Source organism: Hyperolius riggenbachi, chromosome 1 (genome assembly GCF_040937935.1).
Source record: "Hyperolius riggenbachi isolate aHypRig1 chromosome 1, aHypRig1.pri, whole genome shotgun sequence".
Classification (NCBI taxonomy): Eukaryota; Metazoa; Chordata; class Amphibia; order Anura; family Hyperoliidae; genus Hyperolius; species Hyperolius riggenbachi.
The window spans coordinates 163,367,182-163,385,568 of NC_090646.1; the positions used below are offsets into that span (position 1 = coordinate 163,367,182).

General features: G+C 47.1%; 1 protein-coding gene across 2 annotated transcripts in view; it reads right to left on the minus strand.

The window, feature by feature from the left end:
- CLCN3 (chloride voltage-gated channel 3) overlaps positions 1–2,791 on the minus strand; it is a 151,832-nt gene extending 149,041 nt beyond the window's left edge. For both annotated transcript variants that reach the window (XM_068278803.1, XM_068278801.1), the window contains exon 1: positions 2,582–2,791. The gene's annotated coding sequence lies outside the window, so the exon portion shown is untranslated. The remainder of the gene's footprint in view (positions 1–2,581) is intronic.
- Between the last annotated feature and the right edge of the window lie 15,596 nt (positions 2,792–18,387).

Below are 18,387 nucleotides of genomic sequence, written 5' to 3' on the forward strand. Positions count from 1 at the left end.
TCCTCCCCAACGTTACTGAGCATGTGCAAGCAGTCTAACGCGGCTCTGCCGCTTAGAAAGTACTGCATGCAGTACGTTGTCTGGTGGCGCAGCGTTACTGTGTAACGCAACGTGTTCACTGTGAACAGCCCATTGATTTTTCATTGCTGTGCGGTGGGGTGCGTTACAGGCTGCTCTAACGTGCACCTGTAACGTCCCACTGTGAAACCAGCCTTCGTGTTGACTGCGTTCCATAACTCACTACCACGCTTCCTCTTTCTGACTGTAAGGAATAATCAGCGTAATTCAGGTAAAAAAATCACTAGAGCAAAACGCTAGTGCTAATCGCTAGTGTTTTGTGTTTGCAAGTGTGAATGGACCCTAAGTAAAAGTCTATGGCTGGCAGTGTGAGCTACCATTCTCAGGCAGCATCTCCACAGTAAGCAACCAGTCTCTAGTTAGCAGTGTGAGCGACCAATCTCTGGCAGCAGCTCCACAGTAACGGTCTCTGGCTGGCAGTGTACGCTATCATTCTCTGGCAGCCAGTCTGTGGCTGACAGTGTGTGCTACCAAATAAAATATTATTGGGCCTATAAAAATCGAGACATTTACAATCTTACACCATACAATCGATTGGAATTTTCCACCACAGCCAATCAAAAAAAAAAAAAAAAAAAAAGATCAGCAAAAAACATGAGAAAATCAATCACATTTCGCAATTGATTGTTTCTCGTGTGGGATATAGAAAAATTCTGTTAAAGGGAAGGTCCAAGCAAAATAAAAAAATGTGTTTCACTTACCTGGGGCTTCTACCAGCCCCATGCAGCCATCCTGTGCCCTCGTAGTCACTCACTGCTGCTCCAGTCCCCCGCTGGCAGCTTGCCGACCTCGGAGGTCGGCGGGCCGCATTGCGTACATTTTTATGCATTCCCGCTAGTGCAGGAACATTGACACATACATTTTTACGCATTACTGGTTCAATTACTGGTACGCAATGTACCAGTAACGCGTAAAAATGTATGTGTTAATGTTCCTGCACTAGCGGGAATGCGTAAAAATGTACGTAATGCAGCCCGCCGACCTCCAAGGTCGGCAAGCTGCCAGCGGGGGACTGGAGCAGCAGTGAGTGACTACGAGGGCACAGGATGGCTGCATGGGGCTGGTAGAAGCCCCAGGTAAGTGAAACTCATTTTTTTTTATTTTGCTTGGACCATCCCTTTAAAAATACTGCATGATTTCTGCTCAGTTTAAACCACACTACTTTGTCCATCATGAAAGCAAGTAAAATTCAACTTTTCAGTGATGCATTGTGGTGTAATGGCCACTTCGGAACGCAGCTTACCTCACTGCAATGTACCATCTCAACGACATTCAAAGTGCAGCAGGAGTGTTGCAGTATAAAGAGATACAGCATGCAGTGCGTCACCACAAAATGCTTGCGTTAAGGGTAACAGTGAAGCATGCTTCATTGCACTGTATGTGACACAAAGCGTGTGTAAGGCGAAGCGCTGGTATCTCGATCTGTTGTGTTCCTGCTGTTACAGGGAGTGCAACACAATGGTCACTGTGAAAGGAGCCTGAAAATTGTATTCCCCCCCCCCCCACACACACACACACACACACACACACATTTTAGCAGAATTAGCACATACTAAATCCTAAACTTTTAATAAAGCTAATTTTATTCATAAAGCTCGTAAAAACCTGCCAAACTGGTTACTAGCTGACAGGTTTTTAGTTTGCCCCACACATACTTCACATTCGACCTCCCCTTCTTCCATTTCCTGCAAAGGAAGCCTGTGAGGCACAGCCTGAACACAACCTTAAGGTGGCCACACACCAAACAATAAAATGATCCGATTTTACAGAAATTCGATAAATATGACTGGATCTCCAAAAAAAAAATAAATCAAAAGCTTTTTTTTTCTTCATTTGACTGAAAAATCCAATCGGATTTTCCTTTTTTTTCAATTTTTATGGATCCGCAATGCTGGAAATGTTTCTAAAGATTGTATGATGTGTGTTAGATTGTTGATTTACTAATATACACACCCTAGCAATTTTCTCAGAGTTTCCAATCATTTTTAGCATAATTGGAGGGAAAATTAACATAGGTTTGTTGGTACATTGATCAGATTTTTGAAATGTTACAATCAGTCCGAAAAATTTATTGCAATTCTTGAATTGAACAGATATTTTAAAAAAAAAAAATTGTATGGTGTGTGGCCACCTTTAGCCAAATAAAACTAAAAAACTACAATTGAAGAAGGGAAAAAGAAAAACAACAGGATGTTGTGTTGCAGACATGATAGCCATGGACTGGATGGTGAGAGCTCGGCACAGAGCTGCTGCAGGAAGATCTATTATCAGCACATCATCATGCTCGGTCACCAGGCTAGCCATGCAGTGGGCAGCGCTGGTTGTCAGTATGATGCACTCCTAGAAGGGCTGGGATCACCTCATCCCGATGCCAGGCTCACGTGCCCCCTTTAGGTATGTGTCAGAACTACTAGGCTGCGGGATAGGAAGTCACATCATCATAACATCACAAATCCCATTATGGTGCCCGTGTCACAGGCCTGCAATACCCGACCTTTCCTACCTCTCCTGTGTGTCCGAGGGCCCTGCCTGCTCCTCCGCCAAGGGAATGCTGCATCCTCTCGCTACTGCTGCTGCTGCTAGAGGCAGGCTGGCTGAGCCGCGGCCTGGAGGGATGCAGCAACTGGGGGTCTCTGGAGCGCCAGTGGACAGAGCACAGTATGGGCCGCTTTGAACGCCTCTACCTGTAAGGGGAGGAACAGCACTTCCGGGCAGCTGCTGAAGCTGTTGCTAGGGAGGAGAAGGCGTTACTAAGGAAGGCCCCCGTCTAGGGTATGCGGTTGATGCTGGAATCAGCTGACTGTCAAAGCAGGAGATGGGTAGCTGATACTCAGCGCCGCTGTCCTGTGTGCTTCTTTACCAAGCTGGCTTACCTATTATACTAAAACAAATCACTTCTATAGTAACATGTATACGCTTTCCTAAAACACAGTCTTGGAAATGATAAAATCCTGGTACATGCTGCATGCACAAAGTCTGCTGCAGTGATTGGGTCTGTCTCACATACATCTAGATCTGGCACCAATAAACTTGAGCATGGGTTTAACACGGAATATGTTGGGGCTTTATAAATCAATAATAGTAATAATGGTGCTAGGTAAAGGGCTACACAGTTCTTGTATCTACTTATTCTCTAGTCCAGCTATGGGAAAGGTAAGGCCAGCAGACCAGCCATTTATTCTTTTAATCTGGCATGCTGATGCAGGCCGATACAGCCTTCCACCCTCCCTATGCAGAGCTGTGAGCTCAATTGAAGTTACCTACCCTCACTTAGGCCTGGTGCACACCAAAAACCGCTAGCAGATCCACAAAACGCTAGCGGTTTTTGAAATGCTTTTTCTTATTTTTATGAAGCGTTTCACCTAGCGTTTTCGTTCTTGGGTAGCGTCTTTGGTGTAATAGATTTCATATATTGTTACAGTAAAGCTGTTACTGAACAGCTTCTGTAACAAAAAACGCCTGCAAAACCGCTCTGAACTGGCGTTTTTCAGAGCAGTTTGCGTTTTTCCTATACTTAACATTGGAGGCAGGAACGCCTCTGCAATCCAAAAAATTCCTCAGCCCGGGAGTATGCGTTTCAGCAAAACGCCTCCCGCTCTGGTGTGAACCACCCCATTGAAATACATTACCCTAGCGTATCCACAGCCGCAAGTGGCTGTAAAAATGCGAGACAACTTACCGGTGTGCACCAGCCCTTAGTATCCAGGGCTGACCTCCCTTCAGCTGCGTATGCTAGGGGCCTGCTGGATGCTAGCCCCAATCTTATTAAAAAAGCCAGGTGGTCATTAGCGGTGGGCAAAAACTGCTATCTTGCCTAGGGCCTCATTTCATCTTAATCCTTTTCTGGTGTCCAGTGTCCCATCTCCGTGGCTACAGCAGTATCATGTGACCTGCCACCACTAGGTGTCAGCACAGCAGGCTACATGAAGAGCGACACACTATGGCCATAGAGAGGAAACTGGACACACAGTTGCAGGAAGCCGGTGAGTAACTTCATGTAAAGGGAGTCTGAAGCGTTTCGTTTTTTGGGGGGTTGTTTGTTTTTTTTTGCTTTTTTTTTTTTGTTTGTTTGTTTGTTTGTTTTTTAAAGATACCTGAGGAGAGGGAAAGCTCAGGGTCCTATAGAGCCTTCTTCCCGTTCTTCCTATGGTCCCTGTGTTCCAACGCTGGCTCCCCCGTTAGCGGTCTCACGGGTCGGAAACAGCTTTCTGCCTCTTCGGAAGTCTTCAGGAGCCCAAGTGCTCCTGAAAACGGTACCCTCTGTACTGTGTATGCGCGCATCAGCAGTACAGAGCCACCTGTCTTCGGGAGCACTCGGCCTCCTGATGACTTCCGAAGCCTACTGCAGTGGGAGATTTGAAAGGAGGATCCTGTCTGTGGTGGAACGAGGGGACCAGGGGAGGGACAGGAAAGCTCTATAGGACCCAGAGCCTTTCCTCTCCTTAGGTGAGTATCTGTTTGTTTGTTTTTTAAAACGTTTCAGATTCACTTAAAGGACTACTATCACGAAAAAGTAGGCAGTTAAAATCTGACAGAACTGATAGGTTTTGGGCCAGTCTAACTCCTCATGGGGGATTCTCAATGTTTTCTTTGTTTTCAACAGCACTTCCTGAAGAGCAGTTGCAAAGTCTAATTGACAAAATAGTGTGCAAGTGATTAGGGAGGCCGGCTGGTATCTTACTATTTTGGCAGTTAAACTGCCGTTCAGGAAATGCTGTTGAAAACAAAGAAAACCCTCAAGTAGGGAACACACTTGTCTTTCAGTTTTCTACACTTTTCAGAAAACTGAAAGACAAGTGTGACCCCCCTGCCTTACAGCAGCTAATGTAACCCTTGATGCAGAAAAACTGACTCCAATGAATTTCTATGGGCCTGTTTCCACTAAACGCGATTTTTCTGATGCAGATTTTCCCGAAGGCATTCATTAGAGTCAGTTTTTCTGCAGCCATTCTGCATCCAATAGAGAAAACTGACAAATTGCGCAAGATGTCAGTTTTTTTCTGCGATTGCATTCAAGTGTGACCTAGCCCATTGATAAACACGAGTTCTCGGTTGAAATCAGTTTTTCTGTGCAAAAAAACGCACACAAAAGCCGACAAGTGTGACCCCTGCCTCAGAATCCCCCATGAGGAGATGGGCTAGTCCAAAACCTGCCGGTTCTGTCAGATTTTAACTGCGATAGTGGTCCTGTAAAAGGGAATGTTACCCGAAGTAAAATTGCCCAGTTACTTACCTGGGGCTTCTTCCAGCCCCTGACGTCTTCCTGGTCTCTTACCGTCATTCAGTGCTGCTTGGTTTAACTGAAATTTTTTTTTTCAGTTAAATCTTCCTTTCTGCTTTGCTTGCTGCTCTGCATAGGGAGGGAGTGAGAGAGAGAGAGAGAAAGCACATTTGCTAGCTAAACTGGGGAGGGGGCTTCCTAATACTGAGGGCACACCTGTCTATCTATCTATCTATCTACACTCTATCTTAGGGCAGCACAGTGGCATAGTGGATAGCACTGTTGCCTTGCAGCTCTGGGTTCCCAGTTCACAATCTGCAAGATGTTTGTATGTTCTTCCTGTGTTTGCGTGCGTTCCTCTGAGTACTCTGCTTTCCTTCCACATCTCATTCCAGTTTCCTCCCACATAAAGATTTCATTGGGTTCCCCCTATATTGACCCTAGACCAGTGATGGCTAACCTTGGCACTCCAGCTGTGACAAAACTACAAATCCCATCATGCCTCTGCCTCCCCGAGTTATGCTTAGAGCAGTCAGAGTATTGTAATGCCTCATTGGACTTGTAGTTCCACCACAGCTGGAGTGCCAAGGTTAGCCATCACTGCCCGGTGGCGGCCTGGTGATGCGCTGATCCCACTTTTTTACGCAATTTTCAATTTTACTTGGTAGCGCGCCCAGGCTATGCATATGCATAGGTATAATTTAGTTAGTGTTAGGTCCCCTCCCATGGAGGAAAGACTTCTACGACAGTGGGAGGGACGAGTACCTAACAAGTTGCATGCAAGCTGTTAGAGGAAACCAACATCCTCCAAGCGGTAGACAGGTCATGTGTGTGCTCAGTGTGTACTTTATCCCATTAGTGGGGCTTGCACACTTTTGCAGGTAAGCATTCATCTGTTTTTAAGTAGCGCTGCTCAGCTCTTTACTATGTTTTAATTTATTTCCGGCCAGCTGCTCCCACTTAACAGTTTTGCTTTTGGTGTATATGCAGAGCTTCTGTTTGGTTCAAGGTGCGTTTGCAGTCTCTGGGGGGGCTCAGCGCATCTCTGAGTTGAGGCCAATCGGTGGCGGCCTGGTGATGCGCTGATCCCAGTTTTTTACGCAATTTTCAATTTTACTTGGTAGCGCGCCCAGGCTATGCATATGCATAGGTATAATTTAGTTAGTGTTAGGTCCCCTCCCATGGAGGAAAGACTTCTACGACAGTGGGAGGGACGAGTACCTAACAAGTTGCATGCAAGCTGTTAGAGGAAACCAACATCCTCCAAGCGGTAGACAGGTCATGTGTGTGCTCAGTGTGTACTTTATCCCATTAGTGGGGCTTGCACACTTTTGCAGGTAAGCATTCATCTGTTTTTAAGTAGCGCTGCTCAGCTCTTTACTATGTTTTAATTTATTTCCGGCCAGCTGCTCCCACTTAACAGTTTTGCTTTTGGTGTATATGCAGAGCTTCTGTTTGGTTCAAGGTGCGTTTGCAGTCTCTGGGGGGGCTCAGCGCATCTCTGAGTTGAGGCCAATCGGTGGCGGCCTGGTGATGCGCTGATCCCACTTTTTTACGCAATTTTCAATTTTACTTGGTAGCGCGCCCAGGCTATGCATATGCATAGGTATAATTTAGTTAGTGTTAGGTCCCCTCCCATGGAGGAAAGACTTCTACGACAGTGGGAGGGACGAGTACCTAACAAGTTGCATGCAAGCTGTTAGAGGAAACCAACATCCTCCAAGCGGTAGACAGGTCATGTGTGTGCTCAGTGTGTACTTTATCCCATTAGTGGGGCTTGCACACTTTTGCAGGTAAGCATTCATCTGTTTTTAAGTAGCGCTGCTCAGCTCTTTACTATGTTTTAATTTATTTCCGGCCAGCTGCTCCCACTTAACAGTTTTGCTTTTGGTGTATATGCAGAGCTTCTGTTTGGTTCAAGGTGCGTTTGCAGTCTCTGGGGGGGCTCAGCGCATCTCTGAGTTGAGGCCAATCGGTGGCGGCCTGGTGATGCGCTGATCCCACTTTTTTACGCAATTTTCAATTTTACTTGGTAGCGCACCCAGGCTATGCATATGCATAGGTATAATTTAGTTAGTGTTAGGTCCCCTCCCATGGAGGAAAGACTTCTACGACAGTGGGAGGGACGAGTACCTAACAAGTTGCATGCAAGCTGTTAGAGGAAACCAACATCCTCCAAGCGGTAGACAGGTCATGTGTGTGCTCAGTGTGTACTTTATCCCATTAGTGGGGCTTGCACACTTTTGCAGGTAAGCATTCATCTGTTTTTAAGTAGCGCTGCTCAGCTCTTTACTATGTTTTAATTTATTTCCGGCCAGCTGCTCCCACTTAACAGTTTTGCTTTTGGTGTATATGCAGAGCTTCTGTTTGGTTCAAGGTGCGTTTGCAGTCTCTGGGGGGGCTCAGCGCATCTCTGAGTTGAGGCCAATCGGTGACGGCCTGGTGATGCGCTGATCCCACTTTTTTACGCAATTTTCAATTTTACTTGGTAGCGCGCCCAGGCTATGCATATGCATAGGTATAATTTAGTTAGTGTTAGGTCCCCTCCCATGGAGGAAAGACTTCTACGACAGTGGGAGGGACGAGTACCTAACAAGTTGCATGCAAGCTGTTAGAGGAAACCAACATCCTCCAAGCGGTAGACAGGTCATGTGTGTGCTCAGTGTGTACTTTATCCCATTAGTGGGGCTTGCACACTTTTGCAGGTAAGCATTCATCTGTTTTTAAGTAGCGCTGCTCAGCTCTTTACTATGTTTTAATTTATTTCCGGCCAGCTGCTCCCACTTAACAGTTTTGCTTTTGGTGTATATGCAGAGCTTCTGTTTGGTTCAAGGTGCGTTTGCAGTCTCTGGGGGGGCTCAGCGCATCTCTGAGTTGAGGCCAATCGGTGGCGGCCTGGTGATGCGCTGATCCCACTTTTTTACGCAATTTTCAATTTTACTTGGTAGCGCGCCCAGGCTATGCATATGCATAGGTATAATTTAGTTAGTGTTAGGTCCCCTCCCATGGAGGAAAGACTTCTACGACAGTGGGAGGGACGAGTACCTAACAAGTTGCATGCAAGCTGTTAGAGGAAACCAACATCCTCCAAGCGGTAGACAGGTCATGTGTGTGCTCAGTGTGTACTTTATCCCATTAGTGGGGCTTGCACACTTTTGCAGGTAAGCATTCATCTGTTTTTAAGTAGCGCTGCTCAGCTCTTTACTGCCCTAGACTAAGCTGGACATATGACTGTGTGCCCCTCTGAGGGACAGTTAGTGACAAGACTATATACTCTGTACAGCGCTGCAGAAGATGTTGGCACTATATAAATACTAAATAATAATACTTGGGGAGGGACCTACCTAACACTGGAGGCACATCTGGCAACGCAGTGTTCTCTCCAGGCTCTTTCAGCCGGTTGCTCCACCCGGCTAATTTTGGTGAGCACCTGGCTGTCAGCAGCTCACCTCCTCTTCCTCCTCCTATGCTGTAAGCTCCCCACCCCCTTTTTCATGCCACCCAGCTGGAAAAAAATTCTGGGGAGAACACTGCAAACTATAGCGGGGTGGGGGCTACTTAATGGGGCCACATTTTACTTTGTACTAACTGGGGAGAAGGTGGGTTTGGGCGGGGCGAGGCACATCAACTACCTATACTGGTGCGGCCCCTCTGTCAAATTTAAGAACCCTTTGTGGTCCATTTGCCTACTCCCAGGCATGCTCAGATGTACCAAAATTCGGTTCGGGTACATTCGAAATCAGGTTCGCATGACATTCGAATCCGCCTTCGACCATGAAATTCGGTTCGGATTCAGATTCGGTTCGGGTGTCGGGCTCAAAATTCGGTAAAAAATTTGTGTTCGCGTACTTTAGACTTTTGTGTGCTAATTCATAAAAAGTTTACACTTGCGATAAAAGGTCGGGGAATTCCCACACTAAACTGGCAGTGCTGCTGAGTTGATACATTTGCTGGCTGAGTTGATACATTTTCTCCGTGCAGAGACAGAGTTACTATAAAGGAGGCAGCCCCAGCATCCCTTTACATGTGCATTCTTTTTAAAACTGCCTCTGTTTTCCCTGAATCTTCTCTTTTCTTTAAAAGGGAAATCACATTGAAATAGGTGTAATTAAAAAAAACAAACCAAAAACGTGACGTGTGGCACTGGCAGCAGGAAATGCATTGTGTGGACCCTGGCGGTGGGACCATTGACAGCAGGAGGATGAATACAGCAGCAGGAGGATAAATACAGCAGCAGCAGGAGGAGGAGTGATGTGTGGCACTGGCAGCAGGCAATGTATTGTGTTGATCCTGGCGGTGGGACCACTGACAGCAGGAGGATAAATACAGCAGCAGTAGGATAAATACAGCAGCAGTAGAAGGAGTGACATGTGGCACTGGCAGCAGGCAATGTATTGTGTGGACCCTGGTGGTGGGACCACTGACAGCAGGAGGATAAATACAGCAGCAGCAGGAGGAGTGACATGTGGCACTGGCAGCAGGCAATGTATTGTGTGGACCCTGGAGGTGGGACCACTGACAGCAGGTGGATAAATACAGCAGCAGTAGGAGGAGTGACATGTGGCACTGGCAGCAGGCAATGTATTGTGTGCACCCTGGCGGTGGGACCACTGACAGCAGGAGGATAAATACAGCAGAAGGAGGATAAATACAGCAGCAGCAGGAGGATAAATACAGCAGCAATAGGAGGAGTGACATGTGGCACTGGCAGCAGTCAATGTATTGTGTGGACCCTGGTGGTGGGACCATTGACAGCAGGAGGATAAATACAGCAGCAGCAGGAGGAGTGACGTGTGGCACTGGCAGCAGGCAATGTATTGTGTTGATCCTGGCGGTGGGACCACTGACAGCAGGAGGATAAATACAGCAGCAGTAGGATAAATACAGCAGCAGTAGAAGGAGTGACATGTGGCACTGGCAGCAGGCAATGTATTGTGTGGACCCTGGTGGTGGGACCACTGACAGCAGGAGGATAAATACAGCAGCAGCAGGAGGAGTGACATGTGGCACTGGCAGCAGGCAATGTATTGTGTGGACCCTGGAGGTGGGACCACTGACAGCAGGTGGATAAATACAGCAGCAGTAGGAGGAGTGACATGTGGCACTGGCAGCAGGCAATGTATTGTGTGCACCCTGGCGGTGGGACCACTGACAGCAGGAGGATAAATACAGCAGAAGGAGGATAAATACAGCAGCAGCAGGAGGATAAATACAGCAGCAATAGGAGGAGTGACATGTGGCACTGGCAGCAGTCAATGTATTGTGTGGACCCTGGCGGTGGGACCACTGACAGCAGGTGGATAAATATAGCAGCAGCAGGAGGAGGAGTGACGTGTGGCACTGGCAGCAGGCAATGTATTGTGTGGACCCTGGCGGTGGGACCACTGACAGCAGGAGGATAAATACAGCAGAAGGAGGAGGAGTGACGTGTGGCACTGGCAGCAGGCAATGCATAGTGTGGACCCTGGCGGTTGGACCACTGACAGCAGGAGGATAAATACAGCAGCAGTAGGAGGAGGAGTGACGTGTGGCACTGGCAGCAGGCAATGTATTGTGTGGACCCTGGCGGTGGGACTACTGACAGCAGGAGGATTAATACAGCAGCAGGAGGAGGAGTGACGTGTGGCACTGGCAGCAGGCAATGTATTGTGTGGACCCTGGCGGTGGGACCACTGACAGCAGGAGGATAAATACAGCAGAAGGAGGAGGAGTGACGTGTGGCACTGGCAGCAGGCAATGCATAGTGTGGACCCTGGCGGTGGGACCACTGACAGCAGGAGGATAAATACAGCAGCAGTAGGAGGAGGAGTGATGTGTGGCACTGGCAGCAGGCAATGTATTGTGTGGACCCTGGCGGTGGGACCACTGACAGCAGGAGGATAAATACAACAGCAGGAGGAGGAGTGACGTGTGGCACTGGCAGCAGGCAATGCATAGTGTGGACCCTGGCGGTCGGACCACTGACAGCAGGAGGATAAATACAGCAGCATTAGGAGGAGGAGTGACGTGTGGCACTGGCAGCAGGCAATGTATTGTGTGGACCCTGGCGGTGGGACCACTGACAGCAGGAGGATAAATACAGCAGCAGTAGGAGGAGGAGTGACGTGTGGCACTGGCAGCAGGCAATGTATTGTAATTCTTTATTAAAAAGACTGCAACTTATATACAAAAATTACAAAAATAACCAAATAAATAACAAAAACATTAAGCTAGCCGCCTTAAAGTGAACCTTAAGCCAGAAAAAAAAAAAAGAGTTTTACTCACCTGAGGCTTCTACCAGCCCCCAGGGCTTCTACCTGTGCCCTCGCAACCACTCACTAATCCTCTGGTCCTCCGCTGCCAGCTAGTTTTGTTTTTGCCGCAACGCGTACAAAGATACTTACAAAGATGTATGTGTTGCGGTCCGCAATAACGCTAATTACAGTCGGGAATGCGGAAAAAGATACGCGTGGCCAGTCCTGACGGGCCTGTCGGCAAGAACGAAACTAGCTGTCAGCCGGGGACCAGAGGATTAGTGAGTGGCTGCGAGGGCACAGGACTGCTGCAGGGGGCTGGTAGAAGCCCCAGGTGAGTAAAACTCATTTTTTTTTCTGGCTTAAGGTTCACTTTAGGTACCTTAGTACTTTTAGTCTCTAATAAGTCCATACCTGCAAGAACTGAAATTCAAAAAATAACTTAAACCATGCCTCTTTGGCTTCAATATATACATAATTTAATCCATTTTAAATTTATACTTGAAGAACTGAAGACTTCAAATTAAATCTTGCCACCTGGGCTTACTATACACTATATTACAACACTATTATTGTAATAGATAGTGGAGATACCGCCGCAGAGGCAAGCGGCATGACGGCTATCTCCGCGTATCAGCCGGTGGCCTCTGCCACACAGTTACATGCTGGTGCTCTGCCTGGTCCTTCTATTGCACATAGACTGAGGGCTACGCGCGCGCGCGCACGTGCGTGCCAGGCGACAGGACCTTTATGTGAATAGAAGGGGAGTCAGCTGATCAGTCCAGTCAGCTGACTCCAACAGTACTCTGGATTGGCTGAGTGACTGGGGCGGCGCTGTGGAGCGTTCTCAGTATATATTGGACCTGCATGTCAGTTGCTCCTCGTCTGCTGTTGCGAATGCTAACGTGTTAGCGCTCAGACCTTAGTCAGATCCCAACGTGTGCTAGAACCAGCTTGGGATCCACACTTAGCCAGATTCTATTGATAGCTTAAAGTACTAATTGCATTGTATTATCTGTTATGACCTTCTGCTTCCTTTGACTATTCTCCTGCTTACTGATTCTGTACCTCTGGCTATCTGATTCCTGTTGCCGACTCTGCCTGAACATAACTCTGAGTTAGCCTTCTGTCTTTGTACTGTATCTGTCCATACGTTGCCGAATCTGCCTGTCTGACCATTCTGTCCTCGCCAGTGGGCATAGCCACTGGTGAGGGATTCTTAGTATTAATCACCTACTCCTCTGGTGAACATTAGTTGCAGTGCAGTCTGTGACACCTGCTCCTCAGGTGAGTCACGACTGCAGTACAGTCTGAATCACCCGCTCCTTGGGAGATCTTATCTCTTCAGTATTTGCATCTCCAGCTTGCTGGGGCCAGTACTCTCGTGTTCTATAGAGATACCTCTCTCCACCAGCTCCTCTGGGGTAGCGAGTATCTCTATCTCATTCGTGTTGCACCAAACACTGATCTCACATTGGATGTCCTGTGTCTCGCTATACTAGCATTATTGGTGATTCTGCAGATCACCACATAATCAGGTATAGCATCTGTATTATTGGTGATACTGCAGATCACCAATAATCAGAAAATCTGTTCTTGCTGACACCAATCGTTACAATTATACACTTTACATTACAGCAAGAAAGACTAAGCAACCTTACTACACCTTATGCTTGCAAACCATTTCTCAAAATTAGATCATCTAGTTAAGTGAAGAGAAAAAGAAAGCTCACCAAAGAGAAGGTTTGGCCAAGTCATGGAGGCTTAACCCCTTGAGGACCGTGGGCTTAACCCCCCTTAAGGACCGGCCACTTTTTTTCCATTCAGACCACTGCAGCTTTCACGGTTTATTGCTCGGTTTATTGTTTGGAAGCGCTGCCATTTCCTTCTGCTGTACAAAACTTAAGTATACTTCAGGCTAGCTGCCTCCAGGGGTGTCAGCTTGCATTCAAATTTTAGAATTTAGATTAGTGTTAGCACATAATTTGCATCTGATTTGTATTCAAGGTATGTATTTAGCCCCAAGGGGCTGGGCATATCTCTGGAGCTTTCACTTCACTTGCAGCCTGTGAGCGCTGCCCATTGCTTGCTGTCTTTTGAACAAATGTGTATACCATTTATGGCTAGCTGCAACAGGTAAGGATTATGATTTTAATTTTAGACTAGCTAGGGTTCACTGTTGGATATGTTTCTGTGATGATCCACTCAGCTGGCTGCACAGGCAGACAGCTGTTTGTCCATTCCTCTAGTCTGTGGGCTACAGGTCTCTGGAACAGAAACCTGTCTTTCCATTGCAAGTTTCTGGTCTATTCTCTTGCTGGGGAATTTGCATACATTCGTTATGCAAATCCCCTACCTGCCTTCTTTGATGACTGGCACTATAGGAGCTTTATGTTTCCCAGAAGGCTTTGCTGGTCATTTCCTTTCCATGGTCTGTTCCTGATGGACACTGCTGGAGTGTCAGCCATTGCTATCTAGTATAGTTAATTCCTGGGGGTTGCTTTAGGCTCCCCTTCTAGCCCAGTCAGGTTGTATTATCTGTATTGCCTGTTCTGTCTTGTCTTGCCTGTTGCCATTGTCCTGCCCCAAAGGTGGTCGACAGGAAATGGTTCTGATCTCTGTTCTTGGAGTATAGCTGGTGCAGCGGTTGCTACCAGCTATCTCTTCTGTTCTGTCTCCTGGGATCGCGCTAGCTACTTTTCGCTAGCGCTGGGGATCCTTCTGTTCTGCTACTCTGTACCTGGATCACGCTGGCCACTTTTCGCTAGTGCTGTGGATCCTATCTCTCGTTTGTCCCTGTTTTCGTGTGTCTGTCTTGTCCGCTACGCTTGCTGCAGGCTCGGTGAGGTAACCGTTAAGCAAGCGCTCGCGTCCTCTGTTTCATGTTTGTCTGTTAATGGTTAGTTAGGCGTGCTTGTCTCTATTGTGCTTATCACGTGGAGATCGCGCATAACCGCGTGCACTGTTGCGAATGAGAGCGGTGTTCGCGGTTAGCTAGCGTTTATTATTTTCTGTATCTCCTTATTGTATTATTTGCTGTGCCTTTGCTACCCTCGTATTCTATTCTGATCTGCCTTGTGTCACGTCTGGCGATCGCACCTCTCGCGATCGCGTTCCTATTTCATATCTGCTGTTGTGTGTGTGCGGTCGCGGAGTGGCGACTGGATTGGTGCACACACATACAACCTGTCCCTTTGCTCATTCTCATTCGCAATCGCCTCTCTTGCGATTGCGTTCTGCGCTTCGTACAATTCCTGTCTGGCACTTGTGGAGGTACAGAGGATTGGTTCCTCTGCACTCCCCAGCGCCATCTGCCGACAGGAATTTCCCTCTACAGGTGCGTAGCACCTTTTGCTGGGTGCCTGCAAATATACGCTTGTGGAGGATTTCCGCCGTGTCAGCGCACGCGTTGTGCGCTGATCACGGAGAAAGTTCCACAATCGTTACAGCTTCACTGTTGAATATGCTTCACCATTACATTAGTTTGAGGTTTTAACCCTTTTTTCTTTTTTGGACAATTTTCATTGTTTGAACATGCTTCACTTTTTGATATGTTTCACTGCTAGATTAGTGGTTAGTTTCTCTCCTGTTGGGGCACGTCACGGCCGTAGGAGAGTCTATTAGGGATAATTTGTGCACAACTTATGCTGAAGCTAACGCCCCCTTTACTGTACCTGTTTTGAATGCAAGGTGTGTAACCTGCCCGTTAGTCGAGCTCTGCTTACTTGTGCAGGTAGTCAATTCAGGTGCAGCGTCTGTTTGGAAGCGCTGCCATTTCCTTCTGCTGTACAAAACTTAAAGGGACTCCGAGCAGTACAGAAACTATGGAAAGATGCATATCATTTTAAAGCTCTCTTTCTCCTCTTTCCAATGATATATAAACCACCACCCTACGTCTTTTAGTTTTCGCTATTTTCGCGATTGAAATTGCCGCGACCGCGATTTCGATCGCGAAAATAGAGAAAACTAAAAGGTGTAGGGCAACGATTTAGATGACGTCATAAAGAGGAGAAAGAGAGCTTTAAAATGATATCCATCAAGCCATAGTTATATTGTATTACACAGGACGACACTTTCCCCAGTGTCAGCAGCTCCATTCTGCTGAATGCAGCTGCTGACTTTGACAAAAAGTCGCCCTGTGTAATACAATATAACTATGGCTTGATGGATATCATTTTAAAGCTCTCTTTCTCCTCTTTCTGACGACACCTACATCGTTGCCCTACGCCTTTTAGTTTTCTCTATTTTCACGATCGAAATCGCGGCCGCGGCAATTTCAATCGCGAAAATAGCGAAAACTAAAAGGCGTAGGGTGGCGGTTTATATCATTGGAAAGAGGAGAAAGAGAGCTTTAAAATGATGTGCATCTTTCCATAGTTTCTGCACTGCTCGGAGTCCCTTTAAGTATACTTCAGGCTAGCTGCCTCCAGGGGTGTCAGCTTGCATTCAAATTTTAGAATTTAGATTAGTGTTAGCACATAATTTGCATCTGATTTGTATTCAAGGTATGTATTTAGCCCCAAGGGGCTGGGCATATCTCTGGAGCTTTCACTTCACTTGCAGCCTGTGAGCGCTGCCCATTGCTTGCTGTATATTACAACACTATTATTGTAATAGATAGTGGAGATACCGCCGCAGAGGCAAGCGCCATGACGGCTATCTCCGCGTATCAGCCGGCGGCCTCTGCCACACAGTTACATGCTGGTGCTCTGCCTGGTCCTTCTATTGCACATAGACTGAGGGCTACGCGCGCGCGCGCACGTGCGTGCCAGGCGACAGGACCTTTATGCGAATAGAAGGGGAGTCAGCTGATCAGTCCAGTCAGCTGACTCCAACAGTACTCTGGATTGGCTGAGTGACTGGGGCGACGCTGTGGAGCGTTCTCAGTATATATTGGACCTGCATGTCAGTTGCTCCTCGTCTGCTGTTGCGAATGCTAACGTGTTAGCGCTCAGACCTTAGTCAGATCCCAAAGTGTGCTAGAACCAGCTTGGGATCCACACTTAGCCAGATTCTATTGATAGCTTAAAGTACTAATTGCATTGTATTATCTGTTATGACCTTCTGCTTCCTTTGACTATTCTCCTGCTTACTGATTCTGTACCTCTGGCTATCTGATTCCTGTTGCCGACTCTGCCTGAACATAACTCTGAGTTAGCCTTCTGTCTTTGTACTGTATCTGTCCATACGTTGCCGAATCTGCCTGTCTGACCATTCTGTCCTCGCCAGTGGGCATAGCCACTGGTGAGGGATTCTTAGTATTAATCACCTACTCCTCTGGTGAACATTAGTTGCAGTGCAGTCTGTGACACCTGCTCCTCAGGTGAGTCACGACTGCAGTACAGTCTGAATCACCCGCTCCTTGGGAGATCTTATCTCTTCAGTATTTGCATCTCCAGCTTGCTGGGGCCAGTACTCTCGTGTTCTATAGAGATACCTCTCTCCACCAGCTCCTCTGGGGTAGCGAGTATCTCTATCTCATTCGTGTTGCACCAAACACTGATCTCACATTGGATGTCCTGTGTCTCGCTATACTAGCATTATTGGTGATTCTGCAGATCACCACATAATCAGGTATAGCATCTGTATTATTGGTGATACTGCAGATCACCAATAATCAGAAAATCTGTTCTTGCTGACACCAATCGTTACAATTATACACTTTACATTACAGCAAGAAAGACTAAGCAACCTTACTACACCTTATGCTTGCAAACCATTTCTCAAATTTAGATCATCTAGCTAAGTGAAGAGAAAAAGAAAGCTCACCAAAGAGAAGGTTTGGCCAAGTCATGGAGGCTTAACCCCTTGAGGACCGTGGGCTTTACCCTCCTTAACCTCCCTGGCGTTCTATTAAAATCGCCAGGGAGGCTGCGGGAGGGTTTTTTTAAATTAAAAAAAAAGTATTTCATGCAGCCAACTGAAAGTTGGCTGCATGAAAGCCCACTAGAGGGCGCTCCGGAAGCGTACTTTCGATCGCCTCCGGCAATCGAAAGTAACAAGATAGGCCGCAATGAGCGGCCTATCTTGTTTCGCTTTCCTCGTCGCCATGGCGACGAGCGGAGTGACGTCATGGACGTCAGTCGACGTCCTGACGTCAGAGCCGCCCGATCCAGCCCCTAGCGCCGGCCGGAACTGTTTGTTCCGGCTGCGCTGGGCTCGGGCGGCTGGGGGGACCCTCTTTCGCCGCTGCACGCGGCGGATCGCCGCGGAGCGGCGGCGATCGGGTAGCACACGCGGCTGGCAAAGTGCCGGCTGCGTGTGCTGCTTTTTACAAAATTGAAATCGGCCCAGCAGGGCCTGAGCGGTGACCTCCGGCGGCATACCCCGAGCTCAGCTCGGGATTACCGCCAAGGAGGTTAAGGACCGGCCACTTTTTTTCCATTCAGACCACTGCAGCTTTCACGGTTTATTGCTCGCTCATACAACCTACCACCTAAATGAATTTTTGCTCCTTTTCTTGTCACTAATAAAGCTTTCTTTTGGTGCTATTTGATTGCTCCAGCGATTTTTACTTTTTATTATATTCATCAAAAAAGACATGAATTTTGGCAAAAAAATGATTTTTTTTAACTTTCTGTGCTGACATTTTTCAAATAAAGTAAAATTTCTGTATACATGCAGCGCGAAAAATGTGGACAAACATGTTTTTGATTAAAAAAAAAACCCATTCAGTGTATATTTATTGGTTTGGGTAAAAGTTATAGCGTTTACAAACTATGGTGCAAAAAGTGAATTTTCCCATTTTCAAACATCTATGACTTTTCTGACCACCTGACATGTTTCATGAGGGGCTAGAATTCCAGGATAGTATAAATAACCCCCAAATGACCCCATTTTGGAAAGAAGACATCC